Source organism: Hydractinia symbiolongicarpus, chromosome 14 (assembly GCF_029227915.1).
Source record: "Hydractinia symbiolongicarpus strain clone_291-10 chromosome 14, HSymV2.1, whole genome shotgun sequence".
NCBI classification, from domain to species: Eukaryota; Metazoa; Cnidaria; class Hydrozoa; order Anthoathecata; family Hydractiniidae; genus Hydractinia; species Hydractinia symbiolongicarpus.
In genome coordinates this window covers 21,886,549-21,909,978 of record NC_079888.1, presented here as the reverse complement: position 1 = coordinate 21,909,978, position 23,430 = coordinate 21,886,549, and positions in this window count along the sequence as shown.

Genomic DNA, 23,430 nt, shown 5'->3' with positions numbered 1-23,430 from the left:
AAATCCCGGGCTTGGCCCGTATAGTCGAATGTATACAAAGAAAGTACCCAGGGAGTAAACTCATTTCCAGAACGATTTTTAAAATTATTTTTTCACCACTAAAACGTATGAGACTTGTAGTTTTCAGAAATGTTTTCATTTTTGAAGAGACGTTCAATGAAAGTGGTTTAATCGCCGGCAAACGAAAACCCGCGATTTCCCGTAAATCCCAGGCTTGGCCCGTATAGTCGAATGTATACAAAGAAAGTACCCAGGGAGTAAACTCATTTCCCGAACGATTTTTTAAATTATTTTTTCACCACTAAAACGCATAAGACTTGTAGTTTTCAAAATTGTTTTCATTTTTGATGAGACGCTGAATAAAAGAAGTTTAATCGCCGGCAAACGAAAACCCGCGATTTCCCGTAAATCCCTAGCTTGGCCCGTATAGTCAAAAGTATACAAAGAAAGTACCCAGGGAGTAAACTCATTTCCAGAACGATTTTTAAAATTATTTTTTCACCACTAAAACGTATGAGACTTGTAGTTTTCAGAAATGTTTTCGTTTTTGATGAGACGCTTAATGAATGTGGTTTAATCGCCGGCAAACGAAAACCCGCGATTTTCCGTAAATCCCGGGCTTGGGCCGTATAGTCGAATGTATAGAAAGAAAGTACCCTGTGAGTAAACTCATTTCCAGAACGATTTTTTAAATTATCTTTTCACCACTAAAACGCATGAGACTTGTAGCTTTTAAAAATGTTTTTATTTTTGATGAGACGCTGAAAAAAAAAAGTTTAATCGTCGGCAAACGAAACCCTCCATTTCCCGTAAACCCTGGACTCGGTCCGTATAGTCAAAAGTATACAAAGAAAGTACCCAGGTTAGTAAACACATTTCCCGAACGATTTTTTAAATTATTTTTTCACCACTAAAACGCATTAGACTTGTAGTTTTCAGAATTGTTTTCATTTTTGAAGAGACGTTTAATGAAAGTGGTTTAATCGCCGGCAAACGAAAACCTGCGATTTCCCGTAAATCCCGGGCTTGGCCTGTATAGTCGAATGTATACAAAGAAAGTACCCAGGGAGTAAACTCATTTCCAGAACGATTTTTAAAATTATTTTTTCACCACTAAAACGTATGAGACTTGTAGTTTTCAGAAATGTTTTCATTTTTGAAGAGACGTTCAATGAAAGTGGTTTAATCGCCGGCAAACGAAAACCCGCGATTTCCCGTAAATCCCGGGCTTGGCCCGTATAGTCGAATGTATACAAAGAAAGTACCCAGGGAGTAAACTCATTTCCCGAACGATTTTTTAAATTATTTTTTCACCACTAAAACGCATAAGACTTGTAGTTTTCAAAATTGTTTTCATTTTTGATGAGACGCTGAATAAAAGAAGTTTAATCGCCGGCAAACGAAAACCCGCGATTTCCCGTAAATCCCTAGCTTGGCCCGTATAGTCAAAAGTATACAAAGAAAGTACCCAGGGAGTAAACTCATTTCCAGAACGATTTTTAAAATTATTTTTTCACCACTAAAACGTATGAGACTTGTAGTTTTCAGAAATGTTTTCATTTTTGATGAGACGCTTAATGAAAGAGGTTTAATCGCCGGCAAACGAAAACCCGCGATTTCCCGTAAATCCCGGCTTGGCCCGTATAGTCGAAAGTATACAAAGAAAGTACCCAGGGAGTAAACTCATTTTCCAAACGATTTTTTAAATTATTTTGACACCACTAAAACGCATGAAACTTGTAGCTTTCAAAAGTGTTTACATTTTTGATGAGACGCTGAATAAAAGAGGTTTAATCGCCGGCAAACGAAAACCTGCGATTTCCCGTAAATCCCGGACTCGGCCCGTATAGTCAAAAGTATACAAAGAAAGTACCCAGGGAGTAAACTCATTTCCAGAACGATTTTTAAAATTATTTTTTCACCACTAAAACGTATGAGACTTGTAGTTTTCAGAAATGTTTTCGTTTTTGATGAGACGCTTAATGAATGTGGTTTAATCGCCGGCAAACGAAAACCCGCGATTTTCCGTAAATCCCGGGCTTGGGCCGTATAGTCGAATGTATAGAAAGAAAGTACCCTGTGAGTAAACTCATTTCCAGAACGATTTTTTAAATTATCTTTTCACCACTAAAACGCATGAGACTTGTGGTTTTTAAAAATATTTTTATTTTTGATGAGACGCTGAAAAAAAAAAGTTTAATCGTCGGCAAACGAAACCCTCCATTTCCCGTAAACCCTGGACTCGGTCCGTAGAGTCAAAAGTATACAAAGAAAGTACCCAGGGAGTAAACACATTTCCCGAACGATTTTTTAAATTATTTTTTCACCACTAAAACGCATTAGACTTGTAGTTTTCAGAATTGTTTTCATTTTTGAAGAGACGTTTAATGAAAGTGGTTTAATCGCCGGCAAACGAAAACCCGCGATTTCCCGTAAATCCCGGGCTTGGCCCGTATAGTCGAATGTATACAAAGAAAGTACCCTGTGAGTAAACTCATTTCCAGAACGATTTTTTAAATTATCTTTTCACCACTAAAACGCATGAGACTTGTAGTTTTTAAAAATGTTTTTATTTTTGATGAGACGCTGAAAAAAAAAAGTTTAATCGTCGGCAAACGAAACCCTCCATTTCCCGTAAACCCTGGACTCGGTCCGTATAGTCAAAAGTATACAAAGAAAGTACCCAGGGAGTAAACACATTTCCCGAACGATTTTTTAAATTATTTTTTCACCACTAAAACGCATTAGACTTGTAGTTTTCAGAATTGTTTTCATTTTTGAAGAGACGTTTAATGAAAGTGGTTTAATCGCCGGCAAACGAAAACCTGCGATTTCCCGTAAATCCCGGGCTTGGCCCGTATAGTCGAATGTATACAAAGAAAGTACCCAGGGAGTAAACTCATTTCCAGAACGATTTTTAAAATTATTTTTTCACCACTAAAACGTATGAGACTTGTAGTTTTCAGAAATGTTTTCATTTTTGAAGAGACGTTCAATGAAAGTGGTTTAATCGCCGGCAAACGAAAACCCGCGATTTCCCGTAAATCCCAGGCTTGGCCCGTATAGTCGAATGTATACAAAGAAAGTACCCAGGGAGTAAACTCATTTCCCGAACGATTTTTTAAATTATTTTTTCACCACTAAAACGCATAAGACTTGTAGTTTTCAAAATTGTTTTCATTTTTGATGAGACGCTGAATAAAAGAAGTTTAATCGCCGGCAAACGAAAACCCGCGATTTCCCGTAAATCCCTAGCTTGGCCCGTATAGTCAAAAGTATACAAAGAAAGTACCCAGGGAGTAAACTCATTTCCAGAACGATTTTTAAAATTATTTTTTCACCACTAAAACGTATGAGACTTGTAGTTTTCAGAAATGTTTTCGTTTTTGATGAGACGCTTAATGAATGTGGTTTAATCGCCGGCAAACGAAAACCCGCGATTTTCCGTAAATCCCGGGCTTGGGCCGTATAGTCGAATGTATAGAAAGAAAGTACCCTGTGAGTAAACTCATTTCCAGAACGATTTTTTAAATTATCTTTTCACCACTAAAACGCATGAGACTTGTAGCTTTTAAAAATGTTTTTATTTTTGATGAGACGCTGAAAAAAAAAAGTTTAATCGTCGGCAAACGAAACCCTCCATTTCCCGTAAACCCTGGACTCGGTCCGTATAGTCAAAAGTATACAAAGAAAGTACCCAGGTTAGTAAACACATTTCCCGAACGATTTTTTAAATTATTTTTTCACCACTAAAACGCATTAGACTTGTAGTTTTCAGAATTGTTTTCATTTTTGAAGAGACGTTTAATGAAAGTGGTTTAATCGCCGGCAAACGAAAACCTGCGATTTCCCGTAAATCCCGGGCTTGGCCTGTATAGTCGAATGTATACAAAGAAAGTACCCAGGGAGTAAACTCATTTCCAGAACGATTTTTAAAATTATTTTTTCACCACTAAAACGTATGAGACTTGTAGTTTTCAGAAATGTTTTCATTTTTGAAGAGACGTTCAATGAAAGTGGTTTAATCGCCGGCAAACGAAAACCCGCGATTTCCCGTAAATCCCGGGCTTGGCCCGTATAGTCGAATGTATACAAAGAAAGTACCCAGGGAGTAAACTCATTTCCCGAACGATTTTTTAAATTATTTTTTCACCACTAAAACGCATAAGACTTGTAGTTTTCAAAATTGTTTTCATTTTTGATGAGACGCTGAATAAAAGAAGTTTAATCGCCGGCAAACGAAAACCCGCGATTTCCCGTAAATCCCTAGCTTGGCCCGTATAGTCAAAAGTATACAAAGAAAGTACCCAGGGAGTAAACTCATTTCCAGAACGATTTTTAAAATTATTTTTTCACCACTAAAACGTATGAGACTTGTAGTTTTCAGAAATGTTTTCGTTTTTGATGAGACGCTTAATGAATGTGGTTTAATCGCCGGCAAACGAAAACCCGCGATTTTCCGTAAATCCCGGGCTTGGGCCGTATAGTCGAATGTATAGAAAGAAAGTACCCTGTGAGTAAACTCATTTCCAGAACGATTTTTTAAATTATCTTTTCACCACTAAAACGCATGAGACTTGTAGTTTTTAAAAATGTTTTTATTTTTGATGAGACGCTGAAAAAAAAAAGTTTAATCGTCGGCAAACGAAACCCTCCATTTCCCGTAAACCCTGGACTCGGTCCGTATAGTCAAAAGTATACAAAGAAAGTACCCAGGGAGTAAACACATTTCCCGAACGATTTTTTAAATTATTTTTTCACCACTAAAACGCATTAGACTTGTAGTTTTCAGAATTGTTTTCATTTTTGAAGAGACGTTTAATGAAAGTGGTTTAATCGCCGGCAAACGAAAACCCGCGATTTCCCGTAAATCCCGGGCTTGGCCCGTATAGTCGAATGTATACAAAGAAAGTACCCAGGGAGTAAACTCATTTCCCGAACGATTTTTTAAATTATTTTTTCACCACTAAAACGCATAAGACTTGTAGTTTTCAAAATTGTTTACATTTTTGATGAGACGCTGAATAAAAGAAGTTTAATCGCCGGCAAACGAAAACCCGCGATTTCCCGTAAATCCCTAGCTTGGCCCGTATAGTCAAAAGTGTACAAAGAAAGTACCCAGGGAGTAAACTCATTTCCCGAACGATTTTTAAAATTATTTTTTCACCACTAAAACGTATGAGACTTGTAGTTTTCAGAAATGTTTTCATTTTTAATGAGACGCTTAATGAATGTGGTTTAATCGCCGGCAAACGAAAACCCGCGATTTCCCGTAAATCCCGGGCTTGGCCCGTATAGTCGAATGTATACCAAGAAAGTACCCAGGGAGTAAACTCATTTCCCGAACGATTTTTTAAATTATTTTTTCACCACTAAAACGCATAAGACTTGTAGTTTTCAAAATTGTTTTCATTTTTGATGAGACGCTGAATAAAAGAAGTTTAATCGCCGGCAAACGAAAACCCGCGATTTCCCGTAAATCCCTAGCTTGGCCAGTATAGTCAAAAGTATACAAAGAAAGTACCCAGGGAGTAAACTCATTTCCAGAACGATTTTTAAAATTATTTTTTCACCACTAAAACGTATGAGACTTGTAGTTTTCAGAAATGTTTTCGTTTTTGATGAGACGCTTAATGAATGTGGTTTAATCGCCGGCAAACGAAAACCCGCGATTTTCCGTAAATCCCGGGCTTGGGCCGTATAGTCGAATGTATAGAAAGAAAGTACCCTGTGAGTAAACTCATTTCCAGAACGATTTTTTAAATTATCTTTTCACCACTAAAACGCATGAGACTTGTAGCTTTTAAAAATGTTTTTATTTTTGATGAGACGCTGAAAAAAAAAAGTTTAATCGTCGGCAAACGAAACCCTCCATTTCCCGTAAACCCTGGACTCGGTCCGTATAGTCAAAAGTATACAAAGAAAGTACCCAGGTTAGTAAACACATTTCCCGAACGATTTTTTAAATTATTTTTTCACCACTAAAACGCATTAGACTTGTAGTTTTCAGAATTGTTTTCATTTTTGAAGAGACGTTTAATGAAAGTGGTTTCATCGCCGGCAAACGAAAACCTGCGATTTCCCGTAAATCCCGGGCTTGGCCCGTATAGTCGAATGTATACAAAGAAAGTACCCAGGGAGTAAACTCATTTCCAGAACGATTTTTAAAATTATTTTTTCACCACTAAAACGTATGAGACTTGTAGTTTTCAGAAATGTTTTCATTTTTGAAGAGACGTTCAATGAAAGTGGTTTAATCGCCGGCAAACGAAAACCCGCGATTTCCCGTAAATCCCGGGCTTGGCCCGTATAGTCGAATGTATACAAAGAAAGTACCCAGGGAGTAAACTCATTTCCCGAACGATTTTTTAAATTATTTTTTCACCACTAAAACGCATAAGACTTGTAGTTTTCAAAATTGTTTTCATTTTTGATGAGACGCTGAATAAAAGAAGTTTAATCGCCGGCAAACGAAAACCCGCGATTTCCCGTAAATCCCTAGCTTGGCCCGTATAGTCAAAAGTATACAAAGAAAGTACCCAGGGAGTAAACTCATTTCCAGAACGATTTTTAAAATTATTTTTTCACCACTAAAACGTATGAGACTTGTAGTTTTCAGAAATGTTTTCGTTTTTGATGAGACGCTTAATGAATGTGGTTTAATCGCCGGCAAACGAAAACCCGCGATTTTCCGTAAATCCCGGGCTTGGGCCGTATAGTCGAATGTATAGAAAGAAAGTACCCTGTGAGTAAACTCATTTCCAGAACGATTTTTTAAATTATCTTTTCACCACTAAAACGCATGAGACTTGTAGTTTTTAAAAATGTTTTTATTTTTGATGAGACGCTGAAAAAAAAAAGTTTAATCGTCGGCAAACGAAACCCTCCATTTCCCGTAAACCCTGGACTCGGTCCGTATAGTCAAAAGTATACAAAGAAAGTACCCAGGGAGTAAACACATTTCCCGAACGATTTTTTAAATTATTTTTTTACCACTAAAACGCATTAGACTTGTAGTTTTCAGAATTGTTTTCATTTTTGAAGAGACGTTTAATGAAAGTGGTTTAATCGCCGGCAAACGAAAACCCGCGATTTCCCGTAAATCCCGGGCTTGGCCCGTATAGTCGAATGTATACAAAGAAAGTACCCAGGGAGTAAACTCATTTCCCGAACGATTTTTTAAATTATTTTTTCACCACTAAAACGCATAAGACTTGTAGTTTTCAAAATTGTTTACATTTTTGATGAGACGCTGAATAAAAGAAGTTTAATCGCCGGCAAACGAAAACCCGCGATTTCCCGTAAATCCCTAGCTTGGCCCGTATAGTCAAAAGTGTACAAAGAAAGTACCCAGGGAGTAAACTCATTTCCCGAACGATTTTTAAAATTATTTTTTCACCACTAAAACGTATGAGACTTGTAGTTTTCAGAAATGTTTTCATTTTTAATGAGACGCTTAATGAATGTGGTTTAATCGCCGGCAAACGAAAACCCGCGATTTTCCGTAAATCCCGGGCTTGGCCCTTATAGTCGAATGTATACAAAGAAAGTACCCTGTGGATTAAACTCATTTCCAAAACGATTTTTTATATTATCTTTTCACCACTAAAACGCATGAGACTTGTAGTTTTTGAAAATGTTTTCATTTTTGATGAGACGCTGAATAAAAGAAGTTTAATCGATGGCAAACGAAAACCCGCCATTTCCCGTAAACCCCGGACTCGGCCTGTATAGTCGAATGTATACAAAGAAAGTACCCTGTAAGTAAACTCATTTCCAGAACGATTTTTTAAATTAATTTTTCACCACTAAAACGCATAAGTCTTGTAGTTTTCAAAAATGTTTTCATTTTTGATGAGACGCTTAATGAAAGAGGTTTAATCGCGGGCAAACGAAAACCCGCGATTTCCCGTAAATCCCGGGCTTGGCCCGTATAGTCGAAAGTATACAAAGAAAGTACCCAGGGAGTAAACTCATTTTCCAAACGATTTTTTAAATTATTTTGACACCACTAAAACGCATGAGACTTGTAGTTTTCAAAACTGTTTACATTTTTGATGAGACGCTGAATAAAAGAGGTTTAATCGCCGGCAAACGAAAACCCGCGATTTCTTGTAAATCCCGGACTCGGCCCGTATAGTCAAAAGTATACAAAGGAAGTACCCAGGGAGTAAACTCATTTCCAGAACGATTTTTAAAATTATTTTTTCACCACTAAAACGCATGAGACTTGTAGCTTTCAAAAGTGTTTACATTTTTGATGAGACGCTGAATAAAAGAGGTTTAATCGCCGGCAAACGAAAACCTGCGATTTCCCGTAAATCCCGGACTCGGCCCGTATAGTCAAAAGTATACAAAGGAAGTACCCAGGGAGTAAACTCATTTCCCGAACGATTTTTTAAATTATTATTTCACCACTAAAGCCCATGAGACTTGTAGTTTCTAAAAATGTTTTCATTTTTGAAGAGACGTTTAATGAAAGTGGTTTAATCGCCGGCAAACGAAAACCCGCGATTTCCCGTAAATCCTGGGCTTGGCCCGTATAGTCGAATGTATACAAAGAAAGTACCCAGGGAGTAAACTCATTTCCCGAACGATTTTTTAAATTATCTTTTCACCACTAAAACGCATGAGACTTGTAGTTTTTAAAAATGTTTTTATTTTTGATGAGACGCTGAATAAAAGAAGTTTAATCGCCGGCAAACGAAAACCCGCGATTTCCCGTAAATCCCTAGCTTGGCCCGTATAGTCAAAAGTATACAAAGAAAGTACCCAGGGAGTAAACTCATTTCCAGAACGATTTTTAAAATTATTTTGACACCACTAAAACGCATGAGACTTGTAGTTTTCAAAACTGTTTACATTTTTGATGAGACGCTGAATAAAAGAGGTTTAATCGCCGGCAAACGAAAACCCGCGATTTCTTGTAAATCCCGGACTCGGCCCGTATAGTCAAAAGTATACATAGGAAGTACCCAGGGAGTAAACTCATTTCCAGAACGATTTTTAAAATTATTTTTTCACCACTAAAACGCATGAGACTTGTAGCTTTCAAAAGTGTTTACATTTTTGATGAGACGCTGAATAAAAGAGGTTTAATCGCCGGCAAACGAAAACCTGCGATTTCCCGTAAATCCCGGACTCGGCCCGTATAGTCAAAAGTATACAAAGGAAGTACCCAGGGAGTAAACTCATTTCCCGAACGATTTTTTAAATTATTATTTCACCACTAAAGCCCATGAGACTTGTAGTTTCTAAAAATGTTTTCATTTTTGAAGAGACGTTTAATGAAAGTGGTTTAATCGCCGGCAAACGAAAACCCGCGATTTCCCGTAAATCCCGGGCTTGGCCCGTATAGTCGAATGTATACAAAGAAAGTACCCAGGGAGTAAACTCATTTCCCGAACGATTTTTTAAATTATCTTTTCACCACTAAAACGCATGAGACTTGTAGTTTTTAAAAATGTTTTTATTTTTGATGAGACGCTGAATAAAAGAAGTTTAATCGCCGGCAAACGAAAACCCGCGATTTCCCGTAAATCCCTAGCTTGGCCCGTATAGTCAAAAGTATACAAAGAAAGTACCCAGGGAGTAAACTCATTTCCAGAACGATTTTTAAAATTATTTTTTCACCACTAAAACGTATGAGACTTGTAGTTTTCAGAAATGTTTTCGTTTTTGATGAGACGCTTAATGAATGTGGTTTAATCGCCGGCAAACGAAAACCCGCGATTTTCCGTAAATCCCGGGCTTGGCCCGTATAGTCGAATATATAGAAAGAAAGTACCCTGTGAGTAAACTCATTTCCAGAACGATTTTTTAAATTATCTTTTCACCACTAAAACGCATGAGACTTGTAGTTTTTAAAAATGTTTTTATTTTTGATGAGACGCTGAATAAAAGAAGTTTAATCGCCAGCTAACGAAAACCCGCGATTTCCCTTAAATCCCTAGCTTGGCCCGTATAGTCAAAAGTATACAAAGAAAGTACCCAGGGAGTAAACTCATTTCCCGAACGATTTTTAAAATTATCTTTTCACCACTAAAACGCATGAGAGTTGTAGTTTTTAAAAATGTTTTTATTTTTGATGAGACGCTGAATAAAAGAAGTTTAATCGCCGGCAAACGAAAACCCGCGATTTCCCGTAAATCCCTAGCTTGGCCCGTATAGTCAAAAGTATACAAAGAAAGTACCCAGGGAGTAAACTCATTTCCAGAACGATTTTTAAAATTATTTTTTCACCACTAAAACGTATGAGACTTGTAGTTTTCAGAAATGTTTTCGTTTTTGATGAGACGCTTAATGAATGTGGTTTAATCGCCGGCAAACGAAAACCCGCGATTTTCCGTAAATCCCGGGCTTGGCCCGTATAGTCGAATATATAGAAAGAAAGTACCCTGTGAGTAAACTCATTTCCAGAACGATTTTTTAAATTATCTTTTCACCACTAAAACGCATGAGACTTGTAGTTTTTAAAAATGTTTTTATTTTTGATGAGACGCTGAATAAAAGAAGATTAATCGCCGGCTAACGAAAACCCGCGATTTCCCGTAAATCCCTAGCTTGGCCCGTATAGTCAAAAGTATACAAAGAAAGTACCCAGGGAGTAAACTCATTTCCCGAACGATTTTTAAAATTATTTTTTCACCACTAAAACGTATGAGACTTGTAGTTTTCAGAAATGTTTTCATTTTTGATGAGACGCTTAATGAAAGGGGTTTAATCGCCGGCAAACGAAAACCCTCGATTTCCCGTAAATCCCGGGCTTGGCCTGTATAGTCAAAAGTATACAAAGGAAGTACCCAGGGAGTAAACTCATTTCCAGAACGATTTTTAAAATTATTTTTTCACCACTAAAACGCATGAGACTTGTAGCTTTCAAAAGTGTTTACATTTTTGATGAGACGCTGAATAAAAGAGGTTTAATCGCCGGCAAACGAAAACCTGCGATTTCCCGTAAATCCCGGACTCGGCCCGTATAGTCAAAAGTATACAAAGGAAGTACCCAGGGAGTAAACTCATTTCCCGAACGATTTTTTAAATTATTATTTCACCACTAAAGCCCATGAGACTTGTAGTTTCTAAAAATGTTTTCATTTTTGAAGAGACGTTTAATGAAAGTGGTTTAATCGCCGGCAAACGAAAACCCGCGATTTCCCGTAAATCCTGGGCTTGGCCCGTATAGTCGAATGTATACAAAGAAAGTACCCAGGGAGTAAACTCATTTCCCGAACGATTTTTTAAATTATCTTTTCACCACTAAAACGCATGAGACTTGTAGTTTTTAAAAATGTTTTTATTTTTGATGAGACGCTGAATAAAAGAAGTTTAATCGCCGGCAAACGAAAACCCGCGATTTCCCGTAAATCCCTAGCTTGGCCCGTATAGTCAAAAGTATACAAAGAAAGTACCCAGGGAGTAAACTCATTTCCAGAACGATTTTTAAAATTATTTTGACACCACTAAAACGCATGAGACTTGTAGTTTTCAAAACTGTTTACATTTTTGATGAGACGCTGAATAAAAGAGGTTTAATCGCCGGCAAACGAAAACCCGCGATTTCTTGTAAATCCCGGACTCGGCCCGTATAGTCAAAAGTATACATAGGAAGTACCCAGGGAGTAAACTCATTTCCAGAACGATTTTTAAAATTATTTTTTCACCACTAAAACGCATGAGACTTGTAGCTTTCAAAAGTGTTTACATTTTTGATGAGACGCTGAATAAAAGAGGTTTAATCGCCGGCAAACGAAAACCTGCGATTTCCCGTAAATCCCGGACTCGGCCCGTATAGTCAAAAGTATACAAAGGAAGTACCCAGGGAGTAAACTCATTTCCCGAACGATTTTTTAAATTATTATTTCACCACTAAAGCCCATGAGACTTGTAGTTTCTAAAAATGTTTTCATTTTTGAAGAGACGTTTAATGAAAGTGGTTTAATCGCCGGCAAACGAAAACCCGCGATTTCCCGTAAATCCCGGGCTTGGCCCGTATAGTCGAATGTATACAAAGAAAGTACCCAGGGAGTAAACTCATTTCCCGAACGATTTTTTAAATTATCTTTTCACCACTAAAACGCATGAGACTTGTAGTTTTTAAAAATGTTTTTATTTTTGATGAGACGCTGAATAAAAGAAGTTTAATCGCCGGCAAACGAAAACCCGCGATTTCCCGTAAATCCCTAGCTTGGCCCGTATAGTCAAAAGTATACAAAGAAAGTACCCAGGGAGTAAACTCATTTCCAGAACGATTTTTAAAATTATTTTTTCACCACTAAAACGTATGAGACTTGTAGTTTTCAGAAATGTTTTCGTTTTTGATGAGACGCTTAATGAATGTGGTTTAATCGCCGGCAAACGAAAACCCGCGATTTTCCGTAAATCCCGGGCTTGGCCCGTATAGTCGAATATATAGAAAGAAAGTACCCTGTGAGTAAACTCATTTCCAGAACGATTTTTTAAATTATCTTTTCACCACTAAAACGCATGAGACTTGTAGTTTTTAAAAATGTTTTTATTTTTGATGAGACGCTGAATAAAAGAAGTTTAATCGCCAGCTAACGAAAACCCGCGATTTCCCTTAAATCCCTAGCTTGGCCCGTATAGTCAAAAGTATACAAAGAAAGTACCCAGGGAGTAAACTCATTTCCCGAACGATTTTTAAAATTATCTTTTCACCACTAAAACGCATGAGAGTTGTAGTTTTTAAAAATGTTTTTATTTTTGATGAGACGCTGAATAAAAGAAGTTTAATCGCCGGCAAACGAAAACCCGCGATTTCCCGTAAATCCCTAGCTTGGCCCGTATAGTCAAAAGTATACAAAGAAAGTACCCAGGGAGTAAACTCATTTCCAGAACGATTTTTAAAATTATTTTTTCACCACTAAAACGTATGAGACTTGTAGTTTTCAGAAATGTTTTCGTTTTTGATGAGACGCTTAATGAATGTGGTTTAATCGCCGGCAAACGAAAACCCGCGATTTTCCGTAAATCCCGGGCTTGGCCCGTATAGTCGAATATATAGAAAGAAAGTACCCTGTGAGTAAACTCATTTCCAGAACGATTTTTTAAATTATCTTTTCACCACTAAAACGCATGAGACTTGTAGTTTTTAAAAATGTTTTTATTTTTGATGAGACGCTGAATAAAAGAAGATTAATCGCCGGCTAACGAAAACCCGCGATTTCCCGTAAATCCCTAGCTTGGCCCGTATAGTCAAAAGTATACAAAGAAAGTACCCAGGGAGTAAACTCATTTCCCGAACGATTTTTAAAATTATTTTTTCACCACTAAAACGTATGAGACTTGTAGTTTTCAGAAATGTTTTCATTTTTGATGAGACGCTTAATGAAAGGGGTTTAATCGCCGGCAAACGAAAACCCTCGATTTCCCGTAAATCCCGGGCTTGGCCTGTATAGTCGAATGTATACAAAGAAAGTACCCTGTAAGTAAACTCATTTCCAGAACAATTTTTTAAATTATTTTTCACCACTAAAACGCATAAGTCTTGTAGTTTTTGAAAATGTTATCATTTTTGATGAGACGCTTAATGAAAGAGGTTTAATCGCGGGCAAACGAAAACCCGCGATTTCCCGTAAATCCCGGGCTTGGCCCGTATAGTCGAATGTATACAAAGAAAGTACCCAGGGAGTAAACTCATTTCCCGAACGATTTTTTAAATTATTTTTTCACCACTAAAACGCATAAGACTTGTAGTTTTTAAAATTGTTTTCATTTTTGATGAGACGCTGAATAAAAGAAGTTTAATCGCCGGCAAACGAAAACCCGCGATTTCCCGTTAATCCCTAGCTTGGCCCGTATAGTCAAAAGTATACAAAGAAATACCAAGGGAGTAAACTCATTTCCAGAACGATTTTTAAAATTATTTTTTCACCACTAAAACGTATGAGACTTGTAGTTTTCAGAAATGTTTTCGTTTTTGATGAGACGCTTAATGAATGTGGTTTAATCGCCGGCAAACGAAAACCAACGATTTTCCGTAAATCCCGGGCTTGGCCCGTATAGTCGAATGTATAGAAAGAAAGTACCCTGTGAGTAAACTCATTTCCAGAACGATTTTTTAAATTATCTTTTCACCACTAAAACGCATGAGACTTGTAGTTTTTAAAAATGTTTTTATTTTTGATGAGACGCTGAATAAAAGAAGTTTAATCGACGGCAAACGAAACCCGCCATTTCCCGTAAACCCCGGACTCGGCCCGTACAGTCAAAAGTATACAAAAAAAGTACCCAGGGAGTAAGCTCATTTCCCGAACGATTTTTAAATTATTTTTTCACCACTAAAACGCATTAGACTTGTAGTTTTCAGAAATTTTTTCATTTTTGAAGAGACGTTTAATGAAAGTGGTTTAATCGCCGGCAAACGAAAACCCGCGATTTCCCGTAAATCCCGGGCTTGGCCCGTATAGTCGAATGTATACAAAGAAAGTACCCAGGGAGTAAACTCATTTCCCGAACGATTTTTAAAATTATTTTTTCACCACTAAAACGTATGAGACTTGTGGTTTTCAGAAATGTTTTCGTTTTTGATGAGACGCTTAATGAAAAAGGTTTAATCGCGGGCAAACGAAAACCCGCGATTTCCCGTAAATCCCGGGCTTGGCCCGTATAGTCGAATATATAGAAAGAAAGTACCCTGTGAGTAAACTCATTTCCAGAACGATTTTTTAAATTATCTTTTCACCACTAAAACGCATGAGACTTGTAGTTTTTAAAAATGTTTTTATTTTTGATGAGACGCTGAATAAAAGAAGATTAATCGCCGGCTAACGAAAACCCGCGATTTCCCGTAAATCCCTAGCTTGGCCCGTATAGTCAAAAGTATACAAAGAAAGTACCCAGGGAGTAAACTCATTTCCCGAACGATTTTTAAAATTATTTTTTCACCACTAAAACGCATAAGTCTTGTAGTTTTTGAAAATGTTATCATTTTTGATGAGACGCTTAATGAAAGAGGTTTAATCGCGGGCAAACGAAAACCCGCGATTTCCCGTAAATCCCGGGCTTGGCCCGTATAGTCGAATGTATACAAAGAAAGTACCCAGGGAGTAAACTCATTTCCCGAACGATTTTTAAAATTATTTTTTCACCACTAAAACGTATGAGACTTGTGGTTTTCAGAAATGTTTTCGTTTTTGATGAGACGCTTAATGAAAAAGGTTTAATCGCGGGCAAACGAAAACCCGCGATTTCCCGTAAATCCCGGGCTTGGCCCGTATAGTCGAATATATAGAAAGAAAGTACCCTGTGAGTAAACTCATTTCCAGAACGATTTTTTAAATTATCTTTTCACCACTAAAACGCATGAGACTTGTAGTTTTTAAAAATGTTTTTATTTTTGATGAGACGCTGAATAAAAGAAGATTAATCGCCGGCTAACGAAAACCCGCGATTTCCCGTAAATCCCTAGCTTGGCCCGTATAGTCAAAAGTATACAAAGAAAGTACCCAGGGAGTAAACTCATTTCCCGAACGATTTTTAAAATTATTTTTTCACCACTAAAACGTATGAGACTTGTAGTTTTCAGAAATGTTTTCATTTTTGATGAGACGCTTAATGAAAGGGGTTTAATCGCCGGCAAACGAAAACCCTCGATTTCCCGTAAATCCCGGGCTTGGCCTGTATAGTCGAATGTATACAAAGAAAGTACCCTGTAAGTAAACTCATTTCCAGAACAATTTTTTAAATTATTTTTCACCACTAAAACGCATAAGTCTTGTAGTTTTTGAAAATGTTATCATTTTTGATGAGACGCTTAATGAAAGAGGTTTAATCGCGGGCAAACGAAAACCCGCGATTTCCCGTAAATCCCGGGCTTGGCCCGTATAGTCGAATGTATACAAAGAAAGTACCCAGGGAGTAAACTCATTTCCCGAACGATTTTTTAAATTATTTTTTCACCACTAAAACGCATAAGACTTGTAGTTTTTAAAATTGTTTTCATTTTTGATGAGACGCTGAATAAAAGAAGTTTAATCGCCGGCAAACGAAAACCCGCGATTTCCCGTTAATCCCTAGCTTGGCCCGTATAGTCAAAAGTATACAAAGAAATACCAAGGGAGTAAACTCATTTCCAGAACGATTTTTAAAATTATTTTTTCACCACTAAAACGTATGAGACTTGTAGTTTTCAGAAATGTTTTCGTTTTTGATGAGACGCTTAATGAATGTGGTTTAATCGCCGGCAAACGAAAACCAACGATTTTCCGTAAATCCCGGGCTTGGCCCGTATAGTCGAATGTATAGAAAGAAAGTACCCTGTGAGTAAACTCATTTCCAGAACGATTTTTTAAATTATCTTTTCACCACTAAAACGCATGAGACTTGTAGTTTTTAAAAATGTTTTTATTTTTGATGAGACGCTGAATAAAAGAAGTTTAATCGACGGCAAACGAAACCCGCCATTTCCCGTAAACCCCGGACTCGGCCCGTACAGTCAAAAGTATACAAAAAAAGTACCCAGGGAGTAAGCTCATTTCCCGAACGATTTTTAAATTATTTTTTCACCACTAAAACGCATTAGACTTGTAGTTTTCAGAAATTTTTTCATTTTTGAAGAGACGTTTAATGAAAGTGGTTTAATCGCCGGCAAACGAAAACCCGCGATTTCCCGTAAATCCCGGGCTTGGCCCGTATAGTCGAATGTATACAAAGAAAGTACCCAGGGAGTAAACTCATTTCCCGAACGATTTTTAAAATTATTTTTTCACCACTAAAACGTATGAGACTTGTGGTTTTCAGAAATGTTTTCGTTTTTGATGAGACGCTTAATGAAAAAGGTTTAATCGCGGGCAAACGAAAACCCGCGATTTCCCGTAAATCCCGGCTTGGCCCGTATAGTCGAAAGTATACAAAGAAAGTACCCAGGGAGTAAACTCATTTTCCAAACGATTTTTTAAATTATTTTGACACCACTAAAACGCATGAAACTTGTAGCTTTCAAAAGTGTTTACATTTTTGATGAGACGCTGAATAAAAGAGGTTTAATCGCGGGCAAACGAAAACCCGCGATTTCCCGTAAATCCCGGGCTTGGCCCGTATAGTCGAATGTATACAAAGAAAGTACCCAGGGAGTAAACTCATTTCCCGAACGATTTTTTAAATTATTTTTTCACCACTAAAACGCATAAGACTTGTAGTTTTCAAAATTGTTTTCATTTTTGATGAGACGCTGAATAAAAGAAGTTTAATCGCCGGCAAACGAAAACCCGCGATTTCCCGTAAATCCCTAGCTTGGCCCGTATAGTCAAAAGTATACAAAGAAAGTACCCAGGGAGTAAACTCATTTCCAGAACGATTTTTAAAATTATTTTTTCACCACTAAAACGTATGAGACTTGTAGTTTTCAGAAATGTTTTCGTTTTTGATGAGACGCTTAATGAATGTGGTTTAATCGCCGGCAAACGAAAACCCGCGATTTTCCGTAAATCCCGGGCTTGGCCCGTATAGTCGAATGTATAGAAAGAAAGTACCCTGTGAGTAAACTCATTTCCAGAACTATTTTTTAAATTATCTTTTCACCACTAAAACGCATGAGACTTGTAGTTTTTAAAAATGTTTTTATTTTTGATGAGACGCTGAATAAAAGAAGTTTAATCGACGGCAAACGAAACCCGCCATTTCCCGTAAACCCCGGACTCGGCCCGTATAGTCAAAAGTATACAAAGAAAGTACCCAGGGAATAAACTCATTTCCCGAACGATTTTTTAAATTATTTTTTCACCACTAAAACGCATTAGCCTTGTAGTTTTCAGAAATTTTTTCATTTTTGAAGAGACGTTTAATGAAAGTGGTTTAATCGCCGGCAAACGAAAACCCGCGATTTCCCGTAAATCCCGGGCTTGGCCCGTATAGTCGAATGTATACAAAGAAAGTACCCATGGAGTAAACTCATTTCCCGAACGATTTTTTAAATTATTTTTTCACCACTAAAACGCATAAGACTTGTAGTTTTCAAAATTGTTTTCATTTTTGATGAGACGCTGAATAAAAGAAGTTTAATCGCCGGCAAACGAAAACCCGCGATTTCCCGTAAATCCCTAGCTTGGCCCGTATAGTCAAAAGTGTACAAAGAAAGTACCCAGGGAGTAAACTCATTTCCCGAACGATTTTTAAAATTATTTTTTCACCACTAAAACGTATGAGACTTGTAGTTTTCAGAAATTTTTTCATTTTTGATGAGACGCTTAATGAAAGAGGTTTAATCGCCGGCAAACGAAAACCCACGATTTCCCGTAAATCCCGGACTCGGCCCGTATAGTCAAAAGTATACAAAGAAAGTACCCAGGGAGTAAACTCATTTCCAGAACGATTTTTAAAATTATTTTTTCACCACTAAAACGTATGAGACTTGTAGTTTTCAGAAATGTTTTCATTTTTGAAGAGACGTTCAATGAAATTGGTTTAATCGCCGGCAAACGAAAACCCGCGATTTCCCGTAAATCCAGGGCTTGGCCCGTATAGTCGAATGTATACAAAGAAAGTACCCAGGGAGTAAACTCATTTCCCGAACGATTTTTTAAATTATTTTTTCACCACTAAAACGCATAAGACTTGTAGTTTTCAAAATTGTTTTCATTTTTGATGAGACGCTGAATAAAAGAAGTTTAATCGCCGGCAAACGAAAACCCGCGATTTCCCGTAAATCCCTAGCTTGGCCCGTATAGTCAAAAGTATACAAAGAAAGTACCCAGGGAGTAAACTCATTTCCAGAACGATTTTTAAAATTATTTTTTCACCACTAAAACGTATGAGACTTGTAGTTTTCAGAAATGTTTTCGTTTTTGATGAGACGCTTAATGAATGTGGTTTAATCGCCGGCAAACGAAAACCCGCGATTTTCCGTAAATCCCGGGCTTGGGCCGTATAGTCGAATGTATAGAAAGAAAGTACCCTGTGAGTAAACTCATTTCCAGAACGATTTTTTAAATTATCTTTTCACCACTAAAACGCATGAGACTTGTAGTTTTTAAAAATGTTTTTATTTTTGATGAGACGCTGAAAAAAAAAAGTTTAATCGTCGGCAAACGAAACCCTCCATTTCCCGTAAACCCCGGACTCGGTCCGTATAGTCAAAAGTATACAAAGAAAGTACCCAGGGAGTAAACACATTTCCCGAACGATTTTTTAAATTATTTTTTCACCACTAAAACGCATTAGACTTGTAGTTTTCAGAATTGTTTTCATTTTTGAAGAGACGTTTAATGAAAGTGGTTTAATTGCCGGCAAACGAAAACCCGCGATTTCCCGTAAATCCCGGGCTTGGCCCGTATAGTCGAATGTATACAAAGAAAGTACCCAGGGAGTAAACTCATTTCCCGAACGATTTTTTAAATTATTTTTTCACCACTAAAACGCATAAGACTTGTAGTTTTCAAAATTGTTTTCATTTTTGATGAGACGCTGAATAAAAGAAGTTTAATCGCCGGCAAACGAAAACCCGCGATTTTCCGTAAATCCCGGGCTTGGCCCTTATAGTCGAATGTATACAAAGAAAGTACCCTGTGGATTAAACTCATTTCCAAAACGATTTTTTATATTATCTTTTCACCACTAAAACGCATGAGACTTGTAGTTTTTGAAAATGTTTTCATTTTTGATGAGACGCTGAATAAAAGAAGTTTAATCGATGGCAAACGAAAACCCGCCATTTCCCGTAAACCCCGGACTCGGCCTTTATAGTCGAATGTATACAAAGAAAGTACCCTGTAAGTAAACTCATTTCCAGAACGATTTTTTAAATTATTTTTTCACCACTAAAACGCATAAGTCTTGTAGTTTTCAAAAATGTTTTCATTTTTGATGAGACGCTTAATGAAAGAGGTTTAATCGCGGGCAAACGAAAACCCGCGATTTCCCGTAAATCCTGGGCTTGGCCCGTATAGTCGAAAGTATACAAAGAAAGTACCCAGGGAGTAAACTCATTTTCCAAACGATTTTTTAAATTATTTTGACACCACTAAAACGCATGAGACTTGTAGTTTTCAAAAGTGTTTACATTTTTCATGAGACGCTGAATAAAAGAGGTTTAATCGCCGGCAAACGAAAACCCGCGATTTCTTGTAAATCCCGGACTCGGCCCGTATAGTCAAAAGTATACAAAGGAAGTACCCAGGGAGTAAACTCATTTCCAGAACGATTTTTAAAATTATTTTTTCACCACTAAAACGCATGAGACTTGTAGCTTTCAAAAGTGTTTACATTTTTGATGAGACGCTGAATAAAAGAGGTTTAATCGCCGGCAAACGAAAACCCGCGATTTCTTGTAAATCCCGGACTCGGCCCGTATAGTCAAAAGTTATCAAAGGAAGTACCCAGGGAGTAAACTCATTTCCAGAACGATTTTTAAAATTATTTTTTCACCACTAAAACGCATGAGACTTGTAGCTTTCAAAAGTGTTTACATTTTTGATGAGACGCTTAATGAATGTGGTTTAATCGCCGGCAAACGAAAACCCGCGATTTTCCGTAAATCCCGGGCTTAGCCCGTATAGTCGAATGTATAGAAAGAAAGTACCCTGTGAGTAAACTCATTTCCAGAACGATTTTTTAAATTATCTTTTCACCACTAAAACGCATGAGACTTGTAGTTTTTAAAAATGTTTTTATTTTTGATGAGACGCTGAAAAAAAAAAGTTTAATCGTCGGCAAACGAAACCCTCCATTTCCCGTAAACCCCGGACTCGGTCCGTATAGTGAAAAGTATACAAAGAAAGTACCCAGGGAGTAAACACATTTCCCGAACGATTTTTTAAATTATTTTTTCACCACTAAAACGCATTAGACTTGTAGTTTTTAGAATTGTTTTCATTTTTGAAGAGACGTTTAATGAAAGTGGTTTAATCGCCGGCAAACGAAAACCCGCGATTTCCCGTAAATCCCGGGCTTGGCCCGTATAGTCGAATGTATACAAAGAAAGTACCCAGGGAGTAAACTCATTTCCCGAACGATTTTTTAAATTATTTTTTCACCACTAAAACGCATAAGACTTGTAGTTTTCAAAATTGTTTTCATTTTTGATGAGACGCTGAATAAAAGAAGTTTAATCGCCGGCAAACGAAAACCCGCGATTTCCCGTAAATCCCTGGCTTGGCCCGTATAGTCAAAAGTGTACAAAGAAAGTACCCAGGGAGTAAACTCATTTCCCGAACGATTTTTAAAATTATTTTTTCACCACTAAAACGTATGAGACTTGTAGTTTTCAGAAATGTTTTCATTTTTGATGAGACGCTTAATGAATGTGGTTTAATCGCCGGCAAACGAAAACCCGCGATTTTCCGTAAATCCCGGGCTTGGCCCTTATAATCGAATGTATACAAAGAAAGTACCCTGTGAGTAAACTCATTTCCAAAACGATTTTTTATATTATCTTTTCACCACTAAAACGCACGAGACTTGTAGTTTTTGAAAATGTTTTCATTTTTGATGAGACGCTGAATAAAAGAAGTTTAATCGATGGCAAACGAAAACCCGCCATTTCCCGTAAACCCCGGACTCGGCCTGTATAGTCGAATGTATACAAAGAAAGTACCCTGTAAGTAAACTCATTTCCAGAACGATTTTTTAAATTATTTTTTCACCACTAAAACGCATAAGTCTTGTAGTTTTCAAAAATGTTTTCATTTTTGATGAGACGCTTAATGAAAGAGGTTTAATCGCGGGCAAACGAAAACCCGCGATTTCCCGTAAATCCCGGGCTTGGCCCGTATAGTCGAAAGTATACAAAGAAAGTACCCAGGGAGTAAACTCATTTTCCAAACGAATTTTTAAATTATTTTGACACCACTAAAACGCATGAGACTTGTAGTTTTCAAAAGTGTTTACATTTTTGATGAGACGCTGAATAAAAGAGGTTTAATCGCCGGCAAACGAAAACCCGCGATTTCTCGTAAATCCCGGACTCGGCCCGTATAGTCAAAAGTATACAAAGGAAGTACCCAGGGAGTAAACTCATTTCCAGAACGATTTTTAAAATTATTTTTTCACCACTAAAACGCATGAGACTTGTAGCTTTCAAAAGTGTTTACATTTTTGATGAGACGCTGAATAAAAGAGGTTTAATCGCCGGCAAACGAAAACCTGCGATTTCCCGTAAATCCCGGACTCGGCCCGTATAGTCAAAAGTATACAAAGAAAGTACCCAGGGAGTAAACTCATTTCCAGAACGATTTTTAAAATTATTTTTTCACCACTAAAACGTATGAGACTTGTAGTTTTCAGAAATGTTTTCATTTTTGAAGAGACGTTTAATGAAAGTAGTTTAATCGCCGGCAAACGAAAACCCGCGATTTCCCGTAATTCCGGGCTTGGCCCGTATAGTCGAATGTATACAAAGAAAGTACCCAGGGAGTAAACTCATTTCCCGAACGATTTTTTAAATTATTTTTTCACCACTAAAACGCATAAGACTTGTAGTTTTTAAAATTGTTTTCATTTTTGATGAGACGCTGAATAAAAGAAGTTTAATCGCCGGCAAACGAAAACCCGCGATTTCCCGTAAATCCCTAGCTTGGCCCGTATAGTCAAAAGTGTACAAAGAAAGTGCCCAGGGAGTAAACTCATTTCCCGAACGATTTTTAAAATTTATTTTTTCACCACTAAAACGTATGAGACTTGTAGTTTTCAGAAATGTTTTCATTTTTGATGAGACGCTTAATGAATGTGGTTTAATCGCCGGCAAACGAAAACCCGCGATTTTCCGTAAACCCCGGACTCGGCCTGTATAGTCGAATGTATACAAAGAAAGTACCCTGTAAGTAAACTCATTTCCAAAACGATTTTTTATATTATTTTTTCACAACTAAAACGTATGAGACTTGTAGTTTTCAGAAATGTTTTCATTTTTGATGAGACGCTTAATGAATGTGGTTTAATCGCCGGCAAACGAAAACCCGCGATTTTCCGTAAATCCCGGGCTTGGCCCTTATAATCGAATGTATACAAAGAAAGTACCCTGTGAGTAAACTCATTTCCAAAACGATTTTTTATATTATCTTTTCACCACTAAAACGCACGAGACTTGTAGTTTTTGAAATTGTTTTCATTTTTGATGAGACGCTGAATAAAAGAAGTTTAATCGATGGCAAACGAAAACCCGCCATTTCCCGTAAACCCCGGACTCGGCCTGTATAGTCGAATGTATACAAAGAAAGTACCCTGTAAGTAAACTCATTTCCAGAACGATTTTTTAAATTATTTTTTCACCACTAAAACGCATAAGTCTTGTAGTTTTCAAAAATGTTTTCATTTTTGATGAGACGCTTAATGAAAGAGGTTTAATCGCGGGCAAACGAAAACCCGCGATTTCCCGTAAATCCCGGGCTTGGCCCGTATAGTCGAAAGTATACAAAGAAAGTACCCAGGGAGTAAACTCATTTTCCAAACGAATTTTTAAATTATTTTGACACCACT